The sequence below is a fragment of the Oncorhynchus mykiss genome, chromosome 13 (genome assembly GCF_013265735.2).
Source record: "Oncorhynchus mykiss isolate Arlee chromosome 13, USDA_OmykA_1.1, whole genome shotgun sequence".
NCBI lineage: Eukaryota > Metazoa > Chordata > Actinopteri > Salmoniformes > Salmonidae > Oncorhynchus > Oncorhynchus mykiss.
In genome coordinates this window covers 28,516,928-28,541,377 of record NC_048577.1, presented here as the reverse complement: position 1 = coordinate 28,541,377, position 24,450 = coordinate 28,516,928, and positions in this window count along the sequence as shown.

Sequence of the window (24,450 nt, the reverse complement as noted above, 5' to 3'; positions counted from 1 at the left end):
TTTGCTCACCACCAACAGAAACCAACAACTTCCATTTAACATTATTATCAACTACAATGCTTCACCTACAATATAAACATGGTGTCTACTGGCTGTCAACAAATAAAAACAAGAAAGATTTTTTTTTTTTCCCCCACTAGCTTCTAGAACTCTCGTCTTCCTAAAACTCACTAGCTTCTAGAACTCTCGTCTTCCTAAAACTCACTAGCTTCTAGAACTCTCGTCTTCCTAAAACTCACTAGCTTCGAGAACTCTCGTCTTCCTAAAACTCACTAGCTTTTAGAACTCGTCTTCCTAAAACTCACTAGCTTTTAGAACTCTCGTCTTCCTAAAACTCACTAGCTTTTAGAACTCTCGTCTTCCTAAAACTCACTAGCTTTTAGAACTCTCGTCTTCCTAAAACTCACTAGCTTTTAGAACTCTCGTCTTCCTAAAACTCACTAGCTTTTAGAACTCTCGTCTTCCTAAAACTCACTAGCTTTTAGAACTCTCGTCTTCCTAAAACTCACTAGCTTTTAGAACTCTCGTCTTCCTAAAACTCATTAGCTTTTAGAACTCTCGTCTTCCTAAAACTCACTAGCTTTTAGAACTCTCGTCTTCCTAAAACTCACTAGCTTCTAGAACTCTCGTCCCCTTGGAACAAGCCCAAACAAAACTCATATCCAATACGGAAAAGCGTGCAGTCAAAATAAATTGTAATCCATGGTAACACACTGACTAAACGCAAAACGTTTTGACTGCCCACCCTTGAGACGATCAGCAACCAAGTTGTCCTTACCACGGACATGTCTGGTTTCAAGAGGAAACTCCTGCAATATCCGTAGTAACTTTCCACCTCACTGCAGAGCTTCTCTCTCTTTTCAGGGTTCACTAGATAGGCATGTTGTTGGATCGGGGCCCAGTCCCAAATGTCATGCTCTAGTACATTTGGTTTGGCACATCTGAGAATGAACTCTGATATTATAAAAGCAGGGTAACAATGTTAATATCATTGTACCCCATAATTGTCAGTTGGTTGCATAAATAATTATGATTACTAAATGTTACATGAATTGTAAATACGAAGTATCAAAACCAAATGTGCACCTCTTTGTTAATATGTAATGGCAATATTTCACGTAATGGTGAGGCATGGAATAATAAAACATGTATCTTTTGTCAGGCTGAATGTTTGAAATGTGAGTAGGTGATTTGGGTCATGCTTCTTCAGTAGTGGAATAAAGACAATTAGCACTTGGAATATAAAGAAATACTGGAGTGATGTCAGATTGTTAACTTCTTAGGCCCCTTTTTTCTCTCCACTTCCTCTCTGAATGACATGTCCAAAGTAAACTGCCTGTATCTCAGGCCCTGAAGCCAAAATATGCATATAATTGGTAGCATTGGAAAGGAAACACTGAAGTTTGTAGAAATGTTAAAATAATGAAGAAGAATATAACACAATAGATATGGTAGGAGAATATCCAAAGAAAGAACATCCCTGGATGCAGTTCCTATGGCTTCCACAGGGTGTCAGCAGTCTATGTTCAAGGTTTCAGGCTTGTAACTTCAAAAATGAATAAGAAATGTCAGTTTTAGTAGAGGGACAGTCTAGGAAATTCGTGTTTGCACACACCATAAAGACATTTTGCACTTGCTCAAATCGGTTTGCTCTTTTTTTTATTTGACCTTCAACTAACTAGGCAAGTCAGTTAAGAACAAATTCTTATTTTCAATGACGGCCTAGGAACAGTGGGTTAACTGCCTGTTCAGGGGCAGAACGACAGATTTGTACCTTGTCAGCTCGGGGATTTGAACTTGCAACCTTTCGGTTACTAGTCCAACACTCTAACCACTAGGCTACTTCTTTCCAAAATAATTATTATAGTTTGATTACACTTTAGGGTATTTGAGGAGTAAATAAAAAACATATTTTGACTTTTTGAAACAAAGTTTAGGAGTAGATTTTCGGATTCCTTTATCTGCATGTTGAACGAGTGGATTACTCAAATCGATGGCGCCAACTAAACATACTTTTTGGGATATAAAGAAGGAATTTATCTAACAAAACGACATGTTATAGCTGGGACCCTTTGGATGACAAATCAGAGGAAGATTTTCAAAAAGTAAGTGAATATTTAATCGTTAATTGTGTATGAAACCTGTGCCGGTGGAAATTTTGTATGTGGGGCACCATCCTCAAACAATCGCATGGCATGTTTTCGCTGTAATAGCTACTGTAAATCAGACAGTGCATTTAGATTAAAAATGATTTAAAATGTCAGATGATTTAAGACACTTGTATGTTCATAAATGATTAAAATCCATAATATTTCGGATTATTTATTCCAACAGGAAATTGACCCGCTAGCGGAGCCGTTATTACCATGACGACCGGGACTCCTGTCCCTAAAACTGATTATAGATTTATTATACTGCGTCCATGTGTATAGGCTGCAAGTACGTTGAAATTAAATGTTCTTCTTTTCAACTTTCAACTAAAACTTATATTGTACGTCGGGCATAGTCTTATCTTCAACGACATTTTGCTAAGTGGGATAGCCCCAATGTCACCGTTTTAACGTGTCCAAATCAATAGTCCAAATGCAGAAACAGTTTGTGATAAATTGAAAACCTAAACATAAAATGTGCTATATACACAAACATCTGCCACAATTATCGTATTACTTGTATTTTTTTTAAATAAGCTCCTTATAAACTGCACAAGCACCAAAAACGCTGTTGTTTTGACAAGTAGCAATAAATCACTGATATCGATTAGGGGGGAAATCAGGTTGTTTGTGCTGTTGGAACTAACACAACTAAACAAAACACCTGGAAATGGGAGATATCTTTTACCTCCCTGGTTAGAGGACAACCTGCAGAAGACAGTCAGCTACATGTGGGAGTGATACATTTAAATGTACAAATGGAGCTGAACAAAGGACCACTTATTTGTCATCACTCATCAATATCATGCTGAAATCAATTGTGTGACAGGAGGGAGATGAAGTTACACGTCCTGTTAAAACTAACAGCACAAAAACCACACGGAATCTGGAAGTAATGTGTACATCCCTGGTTAGAGGACAATTTGTAGAAAACAGGTCGCCACATTTTGAAGTGTTGCATTTTGATTCAAGTGGGTCACCAACGTGGTAAGTGTTACACAGCTCTTTTTTAGGTTAGTCACTTTTTGTTAAATCACATAAATAGTACTAGTCCATTTCAAAGACAAAGATTTTCCCACTGAGGCTAATATCCATATGTTGAAATCAATAGAACAGGGGGCAAACGTTTAGGGTTATACTTTGTGACATTAAAATACTCCTTCTACAATGTTAAACAATTCTCTATTGTGACATTATTTCATTGATATGAAACTACATGTATTTTCTGATGTTTGATCAGAGATCTTTTATCAGAGTATCTCTTCCCACATTGATCACAGCTATGAGGATTCTCTCCTGTGTGTGTTCTCTGGTGTATAGTCAGATGGCTAGATGCAACAAAACAATTCCCACATTAAGCACAGCTTTAAGGTTTCTCTACAGTTTGTATTTTCTGGTGTGATTTCAGGCAGCTTGACTGAGTAAAACACTTCTCACATTGATTACAGGTATGAGATTTCTCCCCTGTGTGTACTCGCTGGTGTATTTTAAGTTCTGATGAATCTTTGCAAAGTTTCCCACAGTCAGAGCAGCAGTGAGATTTCACTCCAGTGTGAATTCTCAAGTGTACTTTTAGTGAATTTGATCCCGAGAAAAGGTTCCCACAGTCGGAGGAGCAGTAAGGTTTCTCTCTAGTGTGTACTCGCTGGTGTATTTTAAGTTCTGATGAAGATTTGCAATCTTTCCCACAGTTAAAGCAGCAGATATTTATTTTCTGTGGGTCTCTGCTGGTGTTTGAGGTGTTCTGATGTGGAGAGACTCTGCTTTGCCTCGTCAGCATCATAATGTTGTTGAGGCTCTCCAGAGGATCCACGATAGTCCCGTCTCTCTGTGTGAACAAAAGTTCAGATGGTTTAAGGCCCACAACAGCAAAAATCCACTGTAAAAAGGTGATGTCTACAGCCTAGCCATTATGTTGTACAAACAATGACGTCTGTAATGAATGTTAATTATTTGACATTTGTCTTAAGACAGTCAAGTGAACAACAATAGTCATATTTTGTCTTGTTCTCACATTAGTAGTAACATCGATCGTATGCTAGAAATACGTTTTTAAAGTTGTTGAAATCCTAAGCAGTGTACCGTTCTGTAGGTCTATGTTGTTGTTAGGTGACGTTATGGCTCCTACAGTAGGTCTATGGTATTGGTATAACTAGGGATTTCCGCATTAGCATGGAGGAGTTTCTGCAACCAAATTGTGTTTTAGCGAACAGAGGGCAGAGAGCGATGCAGAGAGCGATGCAGCTATTTGGGGATGTTGGATAGTATTTACACACCACCACTAATGATTTGTGGAGCTCCTCAAAGTAAATTTATCTTCACCTCAAACAGCAAGTAAACAAAGTCTTACAAAATACTTTGAGGAACTATTGATTTTAGTAAAATATTTCCAGCTCTCACTCTTGATAACCACTCGACATGAAAGGGAAAAATGTAATGCTCTGATCCAGTGGAAATGTCATACAATACCTGATTACCTCTTATCCCTTTCACAAATAGCCTACAGCTGTGTCTGTCCCAAACTCACTGGTGCGGGAAACTCTGAGGGCCCAGACTATTTTATACAATGTTGCTATCACCTTTCGGACAGACCTAGGTGATAGTTGTGTCACAGGCCAGCTCACAGCCTGTGGCAAAAATGAGGGGACGCGAACAACAAGTATAGGCCAATAAAAAAAAAAAACTTTATTGTAAACAAACTATTAACTTTAACTTAAGAAAAAGGTATGAGGTGTGGGAAGTATCATAATGTAAGGTGTATGTAAAGTGCATGGATGCGTGAATGACTGAGTGAAAACTATGCAAAACTACAAAAGAACAAACAAAACAGGTTCATACCTAGAGGAGGAGCAGAGAGAGAGAGTAGAGATTAGTGACAGTTTAAATACTTAGAGCCCAGGTGACTCCAATCACTAATGACCACCCTCTGCCTGCAGGAGGAACCACCCCTGCACTGCAGAGGAGGAGCCGTGACACCCCCCTCCTTAAAATGAGGGTCCCACCCTCAACCCAACTTCCTCCAACATATTCAAAACTATTCAAATGAACCCCCCCCCCCCCCCCCCCCCCCCCCAAAAAAAAGGATACCAGTCCCGGCTCCTAGTAGTAGCCCCGTGTCCCCCAACTAACTGTCCACCCCTCAAACTCGGCAGCCCTGGTACCTGGGGAGAAATTTAAGAGAAACGAGGCGCATACAGCCCGTAGGGGTCAGCAGAGAGAAGATACAAACTAAGTTAAAGGAGCACGGGACAGAGCATCAGCAATGATATCAAGGTTGAATGGTTGCAAGAACAAAGCCCAACGCATCAGGCGCTGGTTGGGATTTTGCAGGGACCTCAGAAAAATAAGTGGGTTGTGGTCAGTGAACACAGTTAAAGGGGTCAAACCAGAACCAACATAGATCTCGAAGTGCTGTAAAGCCCAAATGAGACCTAAAGCCTCCTTTTCAATCACATAATTATACTTATTACATTTCCGGGAGAAGAAACTGACTGGACACTCAACATTGTTATCATTCTCCTGGAGAAGCACAGCCCCAGCGCCGATTTGACTGGCGTCTACCTGCAATTTGAAAGGTTTCCCAAAATTTGGTGCTGCCAATACAGGTGCCAAACACAAAAGAGCCTTAACTTAACTTAAGAGCCTCTTGACACTGGGTGGACCAGAAATTCAGCCTTGGCCTTCAGATTGGTCAGGGGGGACACTACTACTGAAAAGTTTACAGAAAGCACGGTAGTACCCCGCCATTCCCAGGAAGCGCATCAGTTCTTTCTTTGTGGAGGGCTGTGGGAACTGCTTCATAGCCTGGACCTTGGCTTCCACGGGACAGACAAAACCCTGACCAACAACCTTGCCTAGGTATGTGACTTGGCAAACTCACATTTTGCCCAAATTAATAGTCAACCTATCCCACACCAGTCTTTCAAACAGGGCTTGCACTCTCCAAACATACTCCTCCCAGGAGTTTGACTAGATGACAATACCATTGTCCAACATATACTGCACCTCGTTTTCCAGTTTCAATCTCTTCTCAGATACACAATAAAATCTCTGTTTGATAGGCTTAGCATCTCCGATGTCTATATCATGCTCAATTAAGTGGGTTTGTGATGGAGTGTCAGAAAACAAAACGGGGTAGTTTCTAATAAGAGCTACCAATTCGTCACGTCTAAATGATCTACCAAAACCAAGGTTTTGCAAAGTCTGGGAGTTTTTCAACCGACCTTGTAAGACCTCATCCGAAACCCTAACGTCCTCCTCTTCTCCCCCCTCCACCAAATTAAAGCCACAAGATGCAGTGACTGGAGCAGCAGTCAATGCTGACCTCACCGCTGGAGTGCCTTCTACTTTGCTTAGATCACGGGAGGGATAACATTTTAACAGGTTCACATGGCATAATTTAGAGGACTTCCTATGACTAGGGGTTTCAATAAGAGTTCAAATCTGACACTTTACGCAACACATTAAAAGGACCACAATATTTTGCCTGAAAGGGTGAACTTACAAGAGGCAGAAGAGCAAGTACACGATCACCGGGACTAAACTCACGCAGCTCAGCCTGTCCGTCATATTTCAGTTTAATTTTCCGTTAAGATTTTAGTTTCTTTCGCCAGTTCACCAGCCCTATACAACTTCAACCTAAAACTATTTACATAGTCAATAATGTTCTGAGGTGGTTCCTCAGGCAAACAACCATCCTGCAACACTGCTAAAGGTCCACGCACCTTATGACCAAACACTAAGTCATTTGGGCTAAACCCTGTGCTTTCCTGCACTACTTCACAAGCAGCTAGTAACAGCCAAGGTAACCCCTCCCCCCAATCTGCAGACAGTTCTGTACAGTATGCACGAAGCAAGGATTTTAAAGTTTGATGAAAACGTTCCAAAGCTCCCTGGCTCTGGGCATGGAACGCATTAGACTTGTTGTGTTTAACTTTAAGCTGTTTGAGAACCTGAGCAAATAAATGAGAGGTAAAGTTAGACCCTAGATCTGACTGGATGATTTTTGGAATCCCAAATGTTGAAATAAATTGAGTTAACGCTTTAACCACTGATTTTGAAGTTATGGTACGCAAGGAAAAAGCTGCCGGATATCTGGTTGCTTGACACAGAACAGTTAATAAGTAGCTATGACCTGACTTGTACCTTGGTAAAGGCCCAACACAATCGATAATAAGATGCTCAAAAGGTTGCCCTATGGCTGGTATTGGATACAAAGGTGCTGGCTTTACAACCTGGTTTGGCTTGCTTCTGCGCTGACACATATCACAAGTTTTAATAAACTGAGATACATCCCGCTTTAAACATGGCCAGAAAAAAAATTACAAAGTATGCGATCATAAGTTTTGCGAACACCCATATGACCTGCCACATCACCATGTGCATTTTGCAACACTTTATTTCGCAAAGTAGTAGGCACAACTATTTGAAAGACTGGTTCTCCTAGACCCTGATCATAGTGTGGAACCCATTTCCTGACCAACAGCCCATCAAGAAGAAAATAACACTGAGCACTATTCCTCACCACTGAATCAGGAACAACTTTATCAAACAGATCAGCCAAGTTAGTATCGGCCTTTTGCTCAGCCATCAATGAATCTCTAGAACTAGTCAACTGTTCTGTCTGGAGTTTGACTGGCAACTCAGGACTTTCTGGCTTACTCTCAATCTCCTTACGAGAGGCTGTGCAGGTAACCGCACCCCAGGAGACATACAGTTTTGATCCCGCGATTCCCTTGCAGGTGACACTGAAGGTTGCTTCTTACAGATGTTTAGTTTGCCATCTGCCCACACCTTACTACCTGCCAAGTCATTCCCCAAAATCATGTTGACTCCCTCTACTGGCAACTGGGGTCTAACCCCAACATCACCCTCTACCAGACCACATTTTAGGGTAACTTCATGTAAAGGACAAGAGAATGGAACTAATACCATACCACATACCATTACACAACTGCCAGTATCAGACTCTTTAGAGAACGGCAAAACAGATTCCAGATTAAATCATCTAAAGCTCCAGTCTCTCTTAATAAGATCTTGATTGAAACATTTTGGTTGCATCTTCCAGGGACACTACACCATCTGAAATAAAGGCTGAAAAATCACAGTGGGAAGACTTTTAACAAGACTCCCTAAATTTTATCAGCATATCGATTGCGCAACCAGGGGTGGAAAGACCTTGGATCATTGTTACTCTAACTTCCGCGACGCATATAAGGCCCTGCCCCGCCCCCCTTTCGGAAAAGCTGACCACGACTCCATTTTGTTGATCCCTGCCTACAGACAGAAACTAAAACAAGAGGCTCCCATGCTGAGGTCTGTCCAACGCTGGTCCGACCAAGCTGACTCCACACTCCAAGACTGCTTCCTTCACGTGGACTGGGACATGTTTCGTATTGCGTCAGACAACAACATTGACGAATACGCTGATTCGGTGTGCGAGTTCATTAGAACGTGCGTTGAAGATGTTGTTCCCATAGCAACGATTAAAACATTCCCTAACCATAAACCGTGGATTGATGGCAGCATTCGCGTGAAACTGAAAGCGCGAACCACTGCTTTTAATCAGGTCTCTCCTTCACTGCAGCCGAGGTGAGTAAGACATTTAAACGTGTTAACCCTCGCAAGGCTGCAGGCCCAGACGGCATCCCCAGCCGCGCCCTCAGAGCATGCGCAGACCAGCTGGCCGGTGTGTTTACGGACATATTCAATCAATCCCTATACCAGTCTGCTGTTCCCACATGCTTCAAAAGGGCCACCATTGTTCCTGTTCCCAAGAAAGCTAAGGTAACTGAGCTAAACGACTACCGCCCCGTAGCACTCACTTCCGTCATCATGAAGTGCTTTGAGAGACTAGTCAAGGACCATATCACCTCCACCCTACCTGACACCCTAGACCCACTCCAATTTGCTTACCGCCCAAATAGGTCCACAGACGATGCAATCTCAACCACACTGCACACTGCCCTAACCCATCTGGACAAGAGGAATACCTATGTGACAATGCTGTTCATTGACTACAGCTCAGCATTCAACACCATAGTACCCTCCAAGCTCGTCATCAAGCTCGAGACCCTGGGTCTCGACCCAGCCCTGTGCAACTGGGTACTGGACTTCCTGACGGGCCGCCCCCAGGTGGTAAGGGGTAGGCAACAACATCTCCTCCCCGCTGATCCTCAACACTGGGGCCCCACAAGAGTGCGTTCTGAGCCTTCTCCTGTACTCCCTGTTCACCCACGACTGCGTGGCCACGCACGCCTCCGACTCAATCATCAAGTTTGCGGACGACACAACAGTGGTAGGCTTGATTACCAACAACGACGAGACGGCCTACAGGGAGGAGGTGAGGGCCCTCGGAGTGTGGTGTCAGGAAAATAACCTCACACTCAACGTCAACAAAACTAAGGAGATGATTGTGGACTTCAGGAAACAGCAGAGGGAACACCCCCCTATCCACATCGATGGAACAGTATTGGAGAGGGTAGCAAGTTTTAAGTTCCTCGGCATACACATCACAGACAAACTGAATTGGTCCACTCACACAGACAGCATTGTGAAGAAGGCGCAGCAGCGCCTCTTCAACCTCAGGAGGCTGAAGAAATTCGGCTTGTCACCAAAAGCACTCACAAACTTCTACAGATGCACAATCGAGAGCATCCTGGCGGGCTGTATCACCGCCTGGTACGGCAACTGCTCCGCCCTCAACCGTAAGGCTCTCCAGAGGGTAGTGAGGTCTGCACAACGCATCACCGGGGGCAAACTACCTGCCCTCCAGGACACCTACACCACCCGATGTCACAGGAAGGCCATAAAGATCATCAAGGACATCAACCACCCGAGCCACTGCCTGTTCACCCCGCTATCATCCAGAAGGCGAGGTCAGTACAGGTGCATCAAAGCTGGGACCGAGAGACTGAAAAACAGCTTCTATCTCAAGGCCATCAGACTGTTAAACAGCCACCACTAACATTGAGTGGCTGCTGCCAACACACTGACACTGACTCAACTCCAGCCACTTTAATAATGGGAATTGATGGGAAATGATGTAAATATATCACTAGCCACTTTAAACAATGCTACCTTATATAATGTTACTTACCCTACATTATTCATCTCATATGCATACGTATATACTGTACTCTATATCATCGACTGTATCCTTATGTAATACATGTATCACTAGCCACTTTTAACTATGCCACTTTGTTTACATACTCATCTCATATGTATATACTGTACTCGATACCATCTACTGTATCTTGCCTATGCTGCTCTGTACCATCACTCATTCATATATCCTTATGTACATATTCTTTATCCCCTTACACTGTGTACAAGACAGTAGTTTTGGAATTGTTAGTTAGATTACTTGTTGGTTATTACTGCATTGTCGGAACTAGAAGCACAAGCATTTTGCTACACTCGCATTAACATCTGCTAACCATGTGTATGTGACAAATAAAATTTGATTTGATTTGAATCAAACTCAACGAGTGGCTGAAAAAGCTCACCCTGGTGGTCAGAGGCTGCAACAGGACTTGCCATCACAGCAGGTTTAACTTGACCTGACTTTTTTTTAAATTTAAGCAGAGGACAATCTTTCTTCCAATGTCCTTCAACTAAACAGTAGCGACAGGTATTATCATTAACCGGTGCTTTAAGTCCTCCAGACCCAAACTTCTGCTGAGGCCTTTGGAAAGAAGCCCCAGAAAAAGGTGACCTACTATTCCTAGGAGTAAAGTTATTTTTATGGTACATGTCGTCACTGTTTGACTCAAAATGGCTTTTATGTGTTAACCTGTACTCATCTGCAAGGATTGCTGTATCACTTGGAGACTTAACTTTACGTTCATTCATGTATGTAGCAACCTGGTCAGACACAGATTTTTTTGAACTGTTCTAACACGATCAAATTAGACAGACCCTCAAAAGTACTAACTTCAGAAGCTGTACACTAACGATTAAATGCAGAAGTCAAATCACGAACAAACTCAGAATAGGTTTGTGAAGCTAACTTTTTCCTGTAACGAAAACGTTGACGATATGCCTCTGGCACAAGCTCGTAGACCTTCAGAACTGCTGATTTAACTTTAGCAATAACTTTACTGTCAGCTACACTCAGTGCTGTAAAAGCCTCACGTGCTTTACCTGTAAGTACACATTGCAACAACATAGTCATGGCGGTCCCTCCCATAACCACAGAGGGGCTCCCGAGCCGATGTAAGGGAAAAGGATGCTCTACCCACGTTCACTGCCACCTAAAACAAAAACACCACGAGCCTCCTATTGACACTCGCTGATAAGCCTGAACATGAGAGGACTCCCACCTGAACAAAACCCAGAAAAACCCAGTGAATTGCTAACCAAATTTAGCTACCAAGCTAACTGAACCAAAAGAACACATGGCTCTCAATGCGCTCTCCAATATTGGCCCAACCAAAACATCCCCTCAAACAAAAAAAATGTTGGCAATCTGAACTGACCCAAGTTAACTACAAAACAATAATCAAATAAGCCAAATTACAAATAAACAAACATATCAATAATAAGACAGACAATCTAGACAAAACCTTAACCAACTATAACAAAATGTTAAAGTAAACTAAAATACTAAAGTAAGACTAAAGTACAATTAACTTTAACTTACGGATGAGCCCCCACTTGTCACAGGCCGGCTCATAGCCTGTGGCAAAAATGAGAGGACGCGAACAACAGGTATAGGCCAATTTTAAAAAAAAATCTTTATTGTAAACCAAAACTATTAACTTTAACCTAAGAAAAGGGTATGAGGTGTGGAAGTATCATAATGTAAGGTGTATGTAAAGTGCATGGATGCGTGAATCTGTGTGTGTGAATGACTGAGTGAAAACTATGCAAAACTACAAAAGAACAAACAAAACAGGATCATACCTGGAGGAGCAGAGAGAGAAAGAGAGAAGTGATTAGTGACACAGTTTAAATACTTAGAGCCCAGGTGACTCCAATCACTAACGACCCTCCTCTGCCTGCAGGAGAAACCGCCCCTGCACTGCAGAGGAGGAGCCGTGACAGAAGGTACACTGTTTAAAGTTCTATGTAGACAGGCCATGTGCAGCCAATGTAATTTATTTTTATCTGGATATTTTCTAGATGTTTTTATTTGTTGGCTTTATGTAGGCTATTTTTACATAGTTGGCAATGGCAATAAAAGTTATTTAGATTTGTATAATTTTCATTTATATAGAATGTAGATTAATCACAGACAATGATTTTCAGATATGATTATAAATTAAACTGTTCAAGTATAATGTGAATATGAAAATCATAACAGGCACTAGATCAGTAGAAATGGTCAGATAAATAGGCACTCCAAATGGAGTGCTGGAAACTGGAAACTTCAGGAGCATAACGTCAGAATTTACGAAGGCCCGCAGTAAGCGGGAGGAGGTAGAGTTTTTTTTCCTTATGGTTAGGCTATCTTGATCTCTGGTTCCCTCGAGTCATTTGTGTGTCTCAAATATTTAATAAAACACGTGATTCCTATGTTGACGATGTAAAGAATATTTGCTGCTCTGTGGTGTGTAATGAGGAGCAACCAGACGCTGCACGCATTAATGAAATTGGATTCAGGTCTGGACTTTGACTTGGCCATTCTAACATCTGGATATGTTTATTTTTGAACCATTCCATTGTAGATTTTGCTTTATGTTTTGGATCATTGTCTTGTTGGAAGACAAATCTCCGTCCCAGTCTCAATCAGGTTTTCTTCCAGAATGGTCCTGTATTTGGCTCCATCCATCTTCCCATCAATTTTAACCATCTTCCCTGTCCCTGCTGAAGAAAAGCAGGCCCAAACCATGATGCTGCCACCACCATGTTTGACAGTGGGGATGGTGTGTTCAGCTGTGTTGCTTTTACGCCAAACATAACATCTTGCATTGTTGCCAAAAAGTTCAATTTTTGGTTTCATCTGACCAGAGCACCTTCTTCCACATGTTTGGTGTGTCTCCCAGGTGGCTTGTGGCAAACTTTAAACAACACTTTTTATGGATATCTTTAAGAAATGGCTTTCTTCTTGCCACTCTTCCATAAAGGCCAGATTTGTGCAATATACGACTGATTGTTGTCCTATAGACAGAGTCTCCCACCTCTGCTGTAGATCTCTGCAGTTCATCCAGAGTGATCATGGGCCTCTTGGCTGCATCTCTGATCAGTCTTCTCCTTGTATGAGCTGAAAGTTTAGAGGGACGGCCAGGTCTTGGTAGATTTGCAGTGGTCTGATACTCCTTCCATTTCAATATTATCGCTTGCACAGTGCTCCTTGGGATGTTTAAAGCTTGGGAAATCTTTTTGTATCCAAATCCGGCTTTAAACTTCTTCACAACAGTATCTCGGACCTGCCTGGTGTGTTCCTTGTTCTTCATGATGCTCTCTGTGCTTTTAACGGACCTCTGAGACTATCACAGTGCAGGTGCATTTATACGGAGACTTGATTACACACAGGTGGATTGTATTTATCATCATTAGTCGTTTAGGTCAACATTGGATCATTCAGAGAACCTCACTGAACTTCTGGAGAGAGTTTGCTGCACTGAAAGTAAAGGGGCTGAATAATTTTGCACGCCCAATTTTTCAGTTTTTGATTTGTTAAAAAAGTTTGAAATATCCAATAAATGTTGTTCCACTTCATGATTGTGTCCCACTTGTTGTTGATTCTTCACAAAAAAATACAGTTTTATATCTTTATGTTTGAAGCCAGAAATGTGGCAAAAGGACGCAAAGTTCAAGGGGGCCGAATACTTTCGCAAGGCACTGTATAATGTTGGGAAAAAATTTACTGAATCAGATGGCTCATTCATCACAAAGCCCGCTACTTTTATGATTTTTTCATTGGCAAGATTAGCAAACGTAGGCATGACATACCAGCAACAAACGCTCACACTACACTTCCAAGTATATCTGACCAAATTGTGAAAGAAAGCATTGTAATTTAGAATTCCGTAAAGTCAGTGTGGAAGAGTTGAAAAAATGATTGTTGTCCAACGGGGTCTGACAATCTAGATGGAAAATTACTGAGGATAATAGCGGACTATATTGCCACTCCTATTTTCCGTATCTTTAATTTAAGCCTACTAGAGAGCGTGTGTCCTCAGGCCTGGAGGGAAGCTAAAGTCATTCAACATGCGCTATGCTCTGCATAGTTAGCTCCAGGTAAAATGTTGCACTTATTCAGCCATTCTGTGACCAAAAACAAGCTACATATCCACAGTACCAAAACTGACTAAACTGACTCTGGAAATGACAATGCGCCTAACCTAGCTGGAAATGGGACAAACGGACCCCTTCTGTGGTAACAGACTGGGACAATTTCTAATCAAATCTAATTCCCAGGAACGGGGTTCATATGAACCACAGAGACTGTGTGGGATAATAACATGGTCGTGTCCAACCCTGCTTGTTCCCTCGACTCCGCTACCAACCACCAGTCTCCAACAGGGCCCTTAACCTGAATCAATAGACACTTCAGAGTGAGCCACAGGTAGGAATCAGCAATGAATCCCAATAATGAGCCAACTATGGGAGGGGTAACAAATCTTTGTGGACAAATCTCAACGTATTACTGCTACCCTAGGGGAGATTGCTATACCCCTTGAACATTGGCTCCAACCCTCGTCGGATGTGGCAGGGCTTGCCACATCAGACTACAAAGGGAAGCACAGCCGATAGCTGCCCAGTGACACAAACCTACAAGATGAGCTAAATAACTTCTATGCTCGCGTCGAGGTCAGTAACACTGAAACATGCATGAGAGCATCAGCAGTTTCGGACGACTTTGTGATCACGCTCTCCGTGATCTTTAAACAGGTTAACATTCACAAGGCCGCAGGGCCAGACGGATTACCAGGACGTGTACTCCAAGCATGCGCTGACCAACTGGCAAGGGTCTTCACTGACATTTTCATCCCCTGTCTGAGTCTGTAATACCAATATGTTTCAAGCAGACCACCATAGTGTTCTTGAGCACAGGGATTAAGGCAACCTACCTAAATTACTTCTGACCCATAGCACTCACGTCTGTAGCCATGAAGTGCTTTGAAAGGCTGGTCATGGCTCACATCAACACAATTATCCCAGAAACCCTAGACCCACTCCAATTTGCATACCGCCCCAACAGATCCACAGATGATGCAATCTCTATTGCACTCCACTCTGCGCTTTCCCACCTGGACAAAAGGAAAACCCATGTGAGAATGCTATTCATCGACTACAGCTCAGCGTCCAACACCATAGTCCCTCAAAGCTCATCACTAAGTGAAGGACACTGGGACTAAACACAGAGCACGCCCCCATTCTCATCAAAGGGGTTGTAGTGGAGCAGGTTGAGAGCTTCAAGTTCCTTGGTGTCCACATCCTTGGTGTCCACATTATGAGGTTTCTGTGTTATGCACTATAGCCCATTACCATATATATGATTGAATATTATCTGCTGTTGGCTTGTGTGGATGTATGTATGTATGTGTTATGCAACATAGCTGACTTGAAACATTGTTAACAGTTTCAAGGCCATGGGACTTTCTCATGATGGAAAAATACAGAGAAGCATGAAGACAGGAACTGTTCAATGAGTTGGGAGGGGGGCACATTCAGAGCGGGGTGTTGCGAGAACAAGCAGTCTTTTGTTAGATAACAGGAGCCAGGTGCGAGATAACGGTATGAGAAAGTTTAAACCACGCCCAGTCTCTACTGTGATAGGCCAACAGACGGGTTGGAACTGTCTATCACAGTATAAAGAATACTATTTACATACATCTTGTCAGTTCTCTGTTTTGCCCTGCGAGGTGGGACAGAGAGCCCGTATATACGAAAATTGCATTTACCACTTATTGCTTGGCTAATAAAAAATACATAGTATAAAATCGGTGACTCATTGTCATATTTATTCTGATACCAGATTCGAATTGACGCAAATCTAACAACATCCTTGGTGTCAACATTATAGACTTAGTTAACTGGTGAACTGTTGAAATCATGGAAACATAATGACCATTCTAATTCTAGATTTGGAATATAATGTGCAGCACCTTGAATATATTGTTGTTTGACTACCAATTAATAAACCAGGGAGGAATTACTGACAGAGTAGGAGCATGGTGGAGACATCCAAGAGAGGAAAATCAGGAAGGGAAATGACAGCAAGTAGTGCAGACGAAAGGGATAACAAGTTGGTGAAGCAACAGATGTGCTGGAACGAGAACAATATAGATGCTTTTGGTTCCAAGCGGGCTGTCCTGTTGTTATTACTGAAGAGTGGTTTCCGTCTGGCCACTCTACTGTAAAGGTCTGATTGGTGGAGTATTGCAGAGATGGTTGTCCTTCTGGAAGGTTCTCCCATCTACACAGAGGAACTGTGGAGCTCTGTCAGAGTGACCATCGGGTTCTTGGTCACCTCCCTGACCAAGGCCCTTCTACCCCCATTTCTCAGTTTGGCGCACGGCCAGCCAGCTCTAGGTAGAGTCTTGGTGGTTCCAAACTTCTTCCATTCTAGAATGATGGTGACAACTGTTCTTGGGGATCTTCAATGCTGAAGACATTTTTTGGTACCCTTCCCCAGATCTGTGAATCGACACAATCCTGTCTCGGAGCTCTATGGACAATTTCTTCGACCTCATTGCTTGGTGTTTGCTCTGATGGGCATTGTCAACAGTGGGACCTTATATAGACAGGTATAATCATAAACAATATGATTTCATGTGGCATAAACAAAAACACAATTTCACAGTCAGAAAATATAAGTCAGAACACAGCGCCTTTATTCTCTCATGTGATTTCAGGTTCTGTGATTGGGAAAATGTCCTTCCACACAGAAAGAGAGCAGTGGTAGGGCTTTTTTGGTGTGTGTCTTCTTATGCTCATTCAGGCTCCTTAACCAGACAAAATTCTTTACACACTGGGAGTATTGGAAAGGCTTTTCTCCTGTGTGTGTCCTCTCGTGAGCTTTTAGGTCTCCTACTCGTGAAAATCATTTTTTAACGCTGGGAGCAGTGGTATGGCTTCTCTCATGTGTTTGTCCACTCATGCTCCTTCAGGCTCCCTAACTGAATAAAACTAATTCCAAAGTGGGAACAGTGATAAGTCTAGTCCCTCTCATACCAAAGACAGAGTATTTAGTTAAATACTAAGAAGAGAACTGAATTAAACCTCCATAAAATAAAACTGTCTTCCTGCGAGACTAGATTCCTCAAAAACCTGAAGTCAGTTTTCAGAAAATACCATAATTTCTTAACTTGGTGGCCGCCATAATAATAATTATAATGCAGAACATAATATCTAATATTTCTCTCATGTTTAAAGCAAAGCTCTATAGGCAAAGGGGGATTCCTAGTCATTTGTACAACTGAAGGCATTAAAATGAAATATGTCTTCCGCATTTAACCCAACCCCTCTGAATCGGAGAGGTGCGGGCGGCTGCCTTAAATCGACATCCACGTCATCGGTACCCGGCTTTTCGTCTGTGTGTTTTCTCTCATGCCTTTTCAGGGTAGCTAACACTGTACAACTATTTCTACAATGGGAACAGTGGAAAGGATTGTCTGCTGTGTGTTTCCTCTCATGAGCTTTTAGGTCCACTACTCTGGAAAATCTATTTTTACACTTGGAGCAGTGGTAAGGCTTTTCTCCTGTGTGTATTCTCTCATGCTCTTGTAGGTGCCCTCTCTGAGTAAAACTGTTTCCACAATGGGAACATTGGAAAGGCTTTTCTCCTGTGTGTGTCGACTCATGCTTCTTCAAGCTCCTTGACTGAATAAAACTCATTCCACAGTGGGAACAGTGATGAGGCTTTTCTCCTGTGTGTATTCTCTCATGCCTTTTCAGGTTAGCTAACACGGTAAAACGCTTTCTACACTGGGAACAATGGAAAGGTTCTTCTCCCGTGTGTGTCCATTCATGAGCTTTTAGGTTCCCTGATTGGGAAAATCTCTTTTCACATTGGAAGCAGTGGTAAGGCTTTTCTCCTGTGTGTTTTCTCTCATGCCTTTTCAGGTTAGCCAACAGGGTAAAAATCTTTCTACACTGGGAACACTGGAAAGGCTTTTCTTCTGTGTGTGTCCACTCATGCGCCTTCAGGCTTGCTAACTGAATAAAACTCATTCCACAGTGGGAAGAGTGATACGGATTTTCTCCTGTGTGTATTCTCTCATGCCTTTTCAGATTAGCTAACACAGTAAAACTCTTTTTACACTGGGAGCATTGAAAAGGCTTTTCTCCTGTGTGTGTCCTCTCATGAGCTTTTAGGTCCCCTACTCGTGAAAACCTATTTTTACACTGGGAACAGTGATAAGGCTTTTCTCCTGTGTGCATCCACTCATGCTCCTTCAGGCTTCCTAACTGAACAAAACTCTTTTCACACTGGGAGCATTGGAAAGGCTTTTCACCTGTGTGTGTCCTCTCATGAGCTTTTAAGTCTCCTGATCCAGAAAATATATTTTTTCACAGTGGGAGCAGTGGTGTTGTCTCGCTGGTTTGGGCGTCTCTGGGTCTGGTTCCCCCAAATTACTCTTCCTGCTGTCATAGCGAGAGTCTGGTCTCTCTCCTGCCAAAGACAAACAGAGTATCTAGTTAAACAGAGACCTGAATAAAACCCCCACATGATAAAACTGTCTTCCTATGAGGTTTAATCTAGACTAGATCCCTCAATAAAAGAGCAGAACTGGTCATCATAGAGTGGCTGTAGTGCTTTGTAGGTAAATCCATTTGAATTCAATACATTTTTTACAGCATCCCTTTTGATTTAAAAACAATCTTTCCTTACATGTTTAACTATGGAAGAAGTGGTAAGAAAGATACTTTTTGTAACTGAATGTAAAAACATGAAAGAGATATACAGTACCAGTTAAAAGTTTGGACACACCAACTCATTCCAGGGTTTGTCTTTATTTTTACTATTTTCTACATTGTAGAATAATCTTAAACTATGAAAACACATACAGAATCATGTAGTAACCAAAAAAAGTGGTAAACAAATCAAAATATATTTTGGATTCTTCAAAGTAGCCACCCTTTGCCTTGATGACAGCTTCACACACTCTTGGCATTCTCTCAACCAGCTTCACCTGGAGTGCTTTTCCAACCGTCTTGAAGAAGTTCCCACATATGCTGAGCACTTATTGGCTGCTTTTCCTTCACTCTGCGGTCCAATTCATCCCAAACCATCTCAATTGGGTTGAGGTCGGGTGATTGTGGAGGCCAGGTCATCTGAAGCAGCACTCCATCACTCTCCTTTTTGGTCAAATAGCCCTAACACAGCCTGAAGGTGTTTTGGGTCATTGTCCTGCTGAAAAACAAATGATAGTCCCACTAAGCGCAAACCAGTGTCACGCCCTGGTCGAAGTATTTTGTGCTGTCTTTGTTATTTTGGTCAGGCCAGGGGATGACATGGGTTTATTCATGTGGTGTGTTTTGTCTTGGGGTTTTAGTAGGTATTGGGATTGTGGCTTAGTGGGGTTCTCTAGGTAAGTCTATGGCTGTCTGAATTGGTTCTCAATGAGAGGCAGGTGATTATCGTTGTCTCTGATTGGGAACCATATTTAGGCAGCCATATTCTTTGAGTGTTTCGTGGGTGATTGTTCCTGTCTCTGTGTTTGTTGTCACCAGATAGGCTGTGTAGGTTTTCACGTTACGTTTGTTGTTTTGTATTGTTCGTGTTTATTCGATTATTAAACATGTATGAAAATTACCACGCTGCATTTTGGTCCGATCCTTGCTACACCTCCTCGTCCGAGGAGGAGATAGAAGAAAGCCGTAACAGAATCACCCACCACACCAGGACCAAGCAGCGTGGTGACAGGCAGCGACAGCAGAAGCAACAAAGAGAGGAATGGACATGGGAGGATGAATTGTTCGGAGAAGGACCCTGGGATCAGCCTGGAGAATATCGCAGCCCCAAAGAAGAACTGGAGGCGGCGAGAGCTGAGAGGCGTTGGTATGAGGAGAAGCAACAGCGGCAGCAGGAGCAACAATATCGGGACTACACTACTTGGGAGGAAATAGACAGGTGGGCGGTCGACCCAGGGAGAGTGCAAGGAGCCCGCCTGGGATTCGCTGGAGCAGTGCGAAGAGGGTTATAGTAGAATGGAGTTGGCGAAGCAAGCACGGCGGTGCGCAAGGAAGCCCAGGAGTCAGCCCCCAAAATGTATTGGGGGGGGGGGGGGGGCTAACAGGGAGTATGGCTACGCCAGGTAGGAGACCTGCGCAAACTCCCTGTGCTTACCGGGGGGCTAGAGAGACCGGGCAGGCACCGTGTTATGCTGTGGTGCGCACGGTGTCTCCAGTGCGGGTGCACAGCCCGGTGCGGTACACACCAGCTCCTCGTATCGGCCGGGCTAGAGTGGGCATCGAGACAGGTAAGGTTGGGCAGGCTCGTTGCTCAAGAGCTCCAGTGCGCCTGCACGGTCCGGTCTATCCAGTACCATCTCCACGCATCAGCCCTCCGGTGGCAGCTCCCCGCACCAGGCTTCCTGTGCGTGTTCTCGGCCCAGTACCACCAGTGCCAGCACCACGCATCAGGCCTACAGTGCGCCTCGCCTGTCCAGCGCTGCCAGAGTCTTCCTCCTCTCCAGCGCTGCCGGAGTCTCCCGCTTATCTAGCGCTGCCAGAGCCTTCCTCCTCTCCAGCGCTGTCGGAGTCTCCCGCCTGTTTAGCGCTGTTAGAGCCTTTCTCCTCTCCAGCGCTGCCGGAGTCTCCTGCCTGTTCAGTGCAGCCAGACTCTTCCAGATCTGCCAGTCAGCCAGATCTGCCAGTCAGCCAGACTCTTCCAGATCTGCCAGTCAGCCAGACTCTTCCAGATCTGCCAGTCAGCCAGACTCTTCCAGATCTGCCAGTCAGCCAGACTCTTCCAGATCTGCCAGTCAGCCAGACTCTTCCAGATCTGCCAGTCAGCCAGACTCTTCCAGATCTGCCAGTCAGCCAGACTCTTCCAGATCTGCCAGTCAGCCAGACTCTTTCAGATCTGCCAGTCAGCCAGACTCTTCCAGATCTGCCAGTAGCCAGACTCTTCCAGATCTGCCAGTCAGCCAGACTCTTCCAGATCTGCCAGTCAACCAGACTCTTCCAGATCTGCCAGTCAGCCAGGATCTGCCGGAACCGCCAGCCAGCCAGGATATGCCGGATCAAACTACCTGCCTGAGCTTCCTCTCAGTGCTGGGCTTCCCCTCAGTGCTGAGCTTCCCCTTAGTGCTGAGCTTCCCCTCAGTCCCGAGCTACCCCTCAGTCCCGAGCTGCCCCTCAGTCCCGAGCTGCCCCTCAGTCCCGAGCTGCCCCTCAGTCCCGAGCTGCCCCTCAGACCCGAGCTGCCCCTCAGACCCGAGCTGCCCCTCAGACCCGAGCTGCCCCTCAGACCCGAGCTGCCCCTCAGTTCCGAGCTGCCCCTCAGTCCCGAGCTGCCCCTCAGTCCCGAGCTGCCCCTCAGTTCCGAGCTGCCCCTCAGTCCCGAGCTGCCCCTCAGTCCCGAGCTGCCCCTCAGTCCCGAGCTGCCCCTCAGTCCAGGTGGATTCTGGGTGAGGACTACTAGGCCATGGTCGGCGGTGAGGGTGGACTATCCTAGGACGCGAGGAGGAGGGACTAAGACATTGATGGAGTGGGGTCCACGTCCCGCGCCGGAGCCGCCACCATGGTCAGACGCCCACCCGGACCCTCCCTATTATTTTTGATGTGCGTCCGGGAGTCCGCACCTTAGGGCGGGGGTTCTGTCATGCCCTGGTCGAAGTATTTTGTGCTGTCTTTATTATTTTGGTCAGGCCAGGGGGTGACATGGGTTTATTCATGTGGTGTGTTTTGTCTTGGGGTTTTAGTAGGTATTGGGATTGTGGCTTAGTGGGGTTCTCTAGGTAAGTCTATGGCTGTCTGAATTTGTTCTCAATGAGAGGCAGGTGATTATCGTTGTCTCTGATTGGGAACCATATTTAGGCAGCCATATTCTTTGAGTGTTTCGTGTGTGATTGTTCCTGTCTCTGTGTTTGTTGTCACCAGATAGGCTGTGTAGGTTTTCACGTTACGTTTGTTGTTTTGTATTGTTCGTGTTTATTCGATTATTAAACATGTATGAAAATTACCACGCTGCATTTTGGTCCGATCCTTGCTACACCTCCTCGTCCGAGGAGGAGATAGAAGAAAGCCGTAACAACCAGATGGGATGGCATATCGCATTTGGGCAAATGTATTTAAATAGCCCTTCTTAGATCAGCTGATTTCTCAAAGTGCTGTACAGAAACCCAGCCTAAAACCCCAAACAGCAAGCAATGCAGGTGTAGAAGCACGAATGCTTCAGAATGCTGTGGTATCCAGACAGGTGTGTGCCATTCCAAATGTCCAATTTAATTGACCACAGGTGGACTCTAATCAAGTTGTAAAAACATCTCAACGATGATGATGGAAACAGTATGCACCTGAGCTCAATTTCGAGTCTCATAGCAAACGGGTTGAATACCTATGTAAATAATAAATAATAATAATCATGTTTTTTCTTTTAATAAATGTGACATTTTTGCTAAAAACCTATTTTCGCTTTTTCATTACGGGGTATTGTGCGTAGATTGAGTATTTTTATTTATTGTAGAATAAGGCTGTAACGTAACAAAATGTGGAAAGACTTTACTGACAAATAAGGGATTAAAGACATCCAAACAAATCTCACAGATATAGGACAGACACCAGATATAGGACAAACACCAAACTTCCTTTAGATGTTTTGGGGGAAACAATGTTACTATGGTTACTGTTGTTCCATCTTGTGAATGTTATACAATGTGTTACTATGGTTACTGTTGTTCCATGTTGTGAATGTTATCCAATGTGTTACTATGGGTTATAGCAGTACGGACAAATAATTTGACGTAAAATAATGTATTTTTTGTTGATACATCCATTGGTCTTACAATTCAAAATTTAATAGCAAAATGATCCTTGGTATAACCTTAAAACATTTCTCATTCCGTTGTCGTTGGAGTGAGGCCTAGCCTACCGGTGAACGGGGTCTCATTCATATTGGGAAATTATTTGGCTGGAGGAAGGTTGTGCCAAATCCTGTCGTTTGTAAGGAACCCAGAATTGAGGAACCTGATGGTTTATCAGAAAAGTACCCTACAGTGTTCCCAGCACGTGCTCTGTCTAAGAAAGTCACCGGGAGCAAGTCTAGTATGTCAGCGATCCCACCATGGTCGATCTGTCAGACATTTATGGGTGATCCTGAATTCGGTAAACCTCCTGAGTTGACCTCTCCTTTGAAAACCACAAAGGTGAGAGTTTGTAGAACTTCAATGAAGAGAGGATCCCTACAGTTGACACTTGGATGTCTAGGAAGCAGCAGATTGGTGAACAGAGTAAAGATGTTTCTAGAAAGCAGCTGATTGCTGAACAGAGTAAAGATGTTTCTAGGAAGCAGCTGATTGATGAACAGAGTAAAGATGTTTCAATGAAGAAGCTGATTTCTCTATAAAGTAGAGATGTTTCCCTCTCCCCTCTTTTTGCTGAGATACATCCAGAAGAAAAGTTTAATTAAGTTTGTGTTGGTAATTTTGACAGATATGGCATTCTAACGAGGAAACGGCGCTCTAATGAGAAAATGGTGTTCTCGCGCCACTTCTGGGCAAGACGATTGGCCCAGTTTCGACCGATACCGATTATTAGAGGACCAAAATAGCCGATACTGTCACGCCCTGGCCTTAGTTATCTTTGTTTTGTTTATTATTTTGGTTAGGCCAGGGTGTGACATGGGTGATTTGTGTGTTTTGTCTTGTCTAGGGTTTTTTGTAGATTTATGGGGTTGTGTTCTTTTAGGTGTCTAGGTAAGTCTACGGTTGCCTGGATTGGTTCTCAATCGAAGGCAGGTGTTTATCGTTGTCTCTGATTGGGAGCCATATTTAGGCAGCCATTTTCTTTGCGTATTTTGTGGGTGATTGTTTCCTGTGTCAGTGTTTGTGCCACACGGGACTGTTTCGGGTTTTCACGTTTCTTGTTTTGTAGTTGTGTTCATGTTGAGATTTTCTTATTAAAAGAACCATGGACACTTACCACGCTGCATATTGGTCCTCCGATCCTTCTCGCCACTCCTCTTCAGAAGGAAAACCGTGACAGATACCAATTTATCGGCCAATTTTGTATTTTTTATTTGTAATAAAGACAATTACAACAATACTGAATGAACACTTATTTTAACTTAATATAATACATCAATAAAATCAATTTAGCCTCAAGTAAATAATGAAACATGTTCAATTTGGTTTAAATAATGCAAAAACAAAGTGTTGGAGAAGAAAGTAAAAGTGCA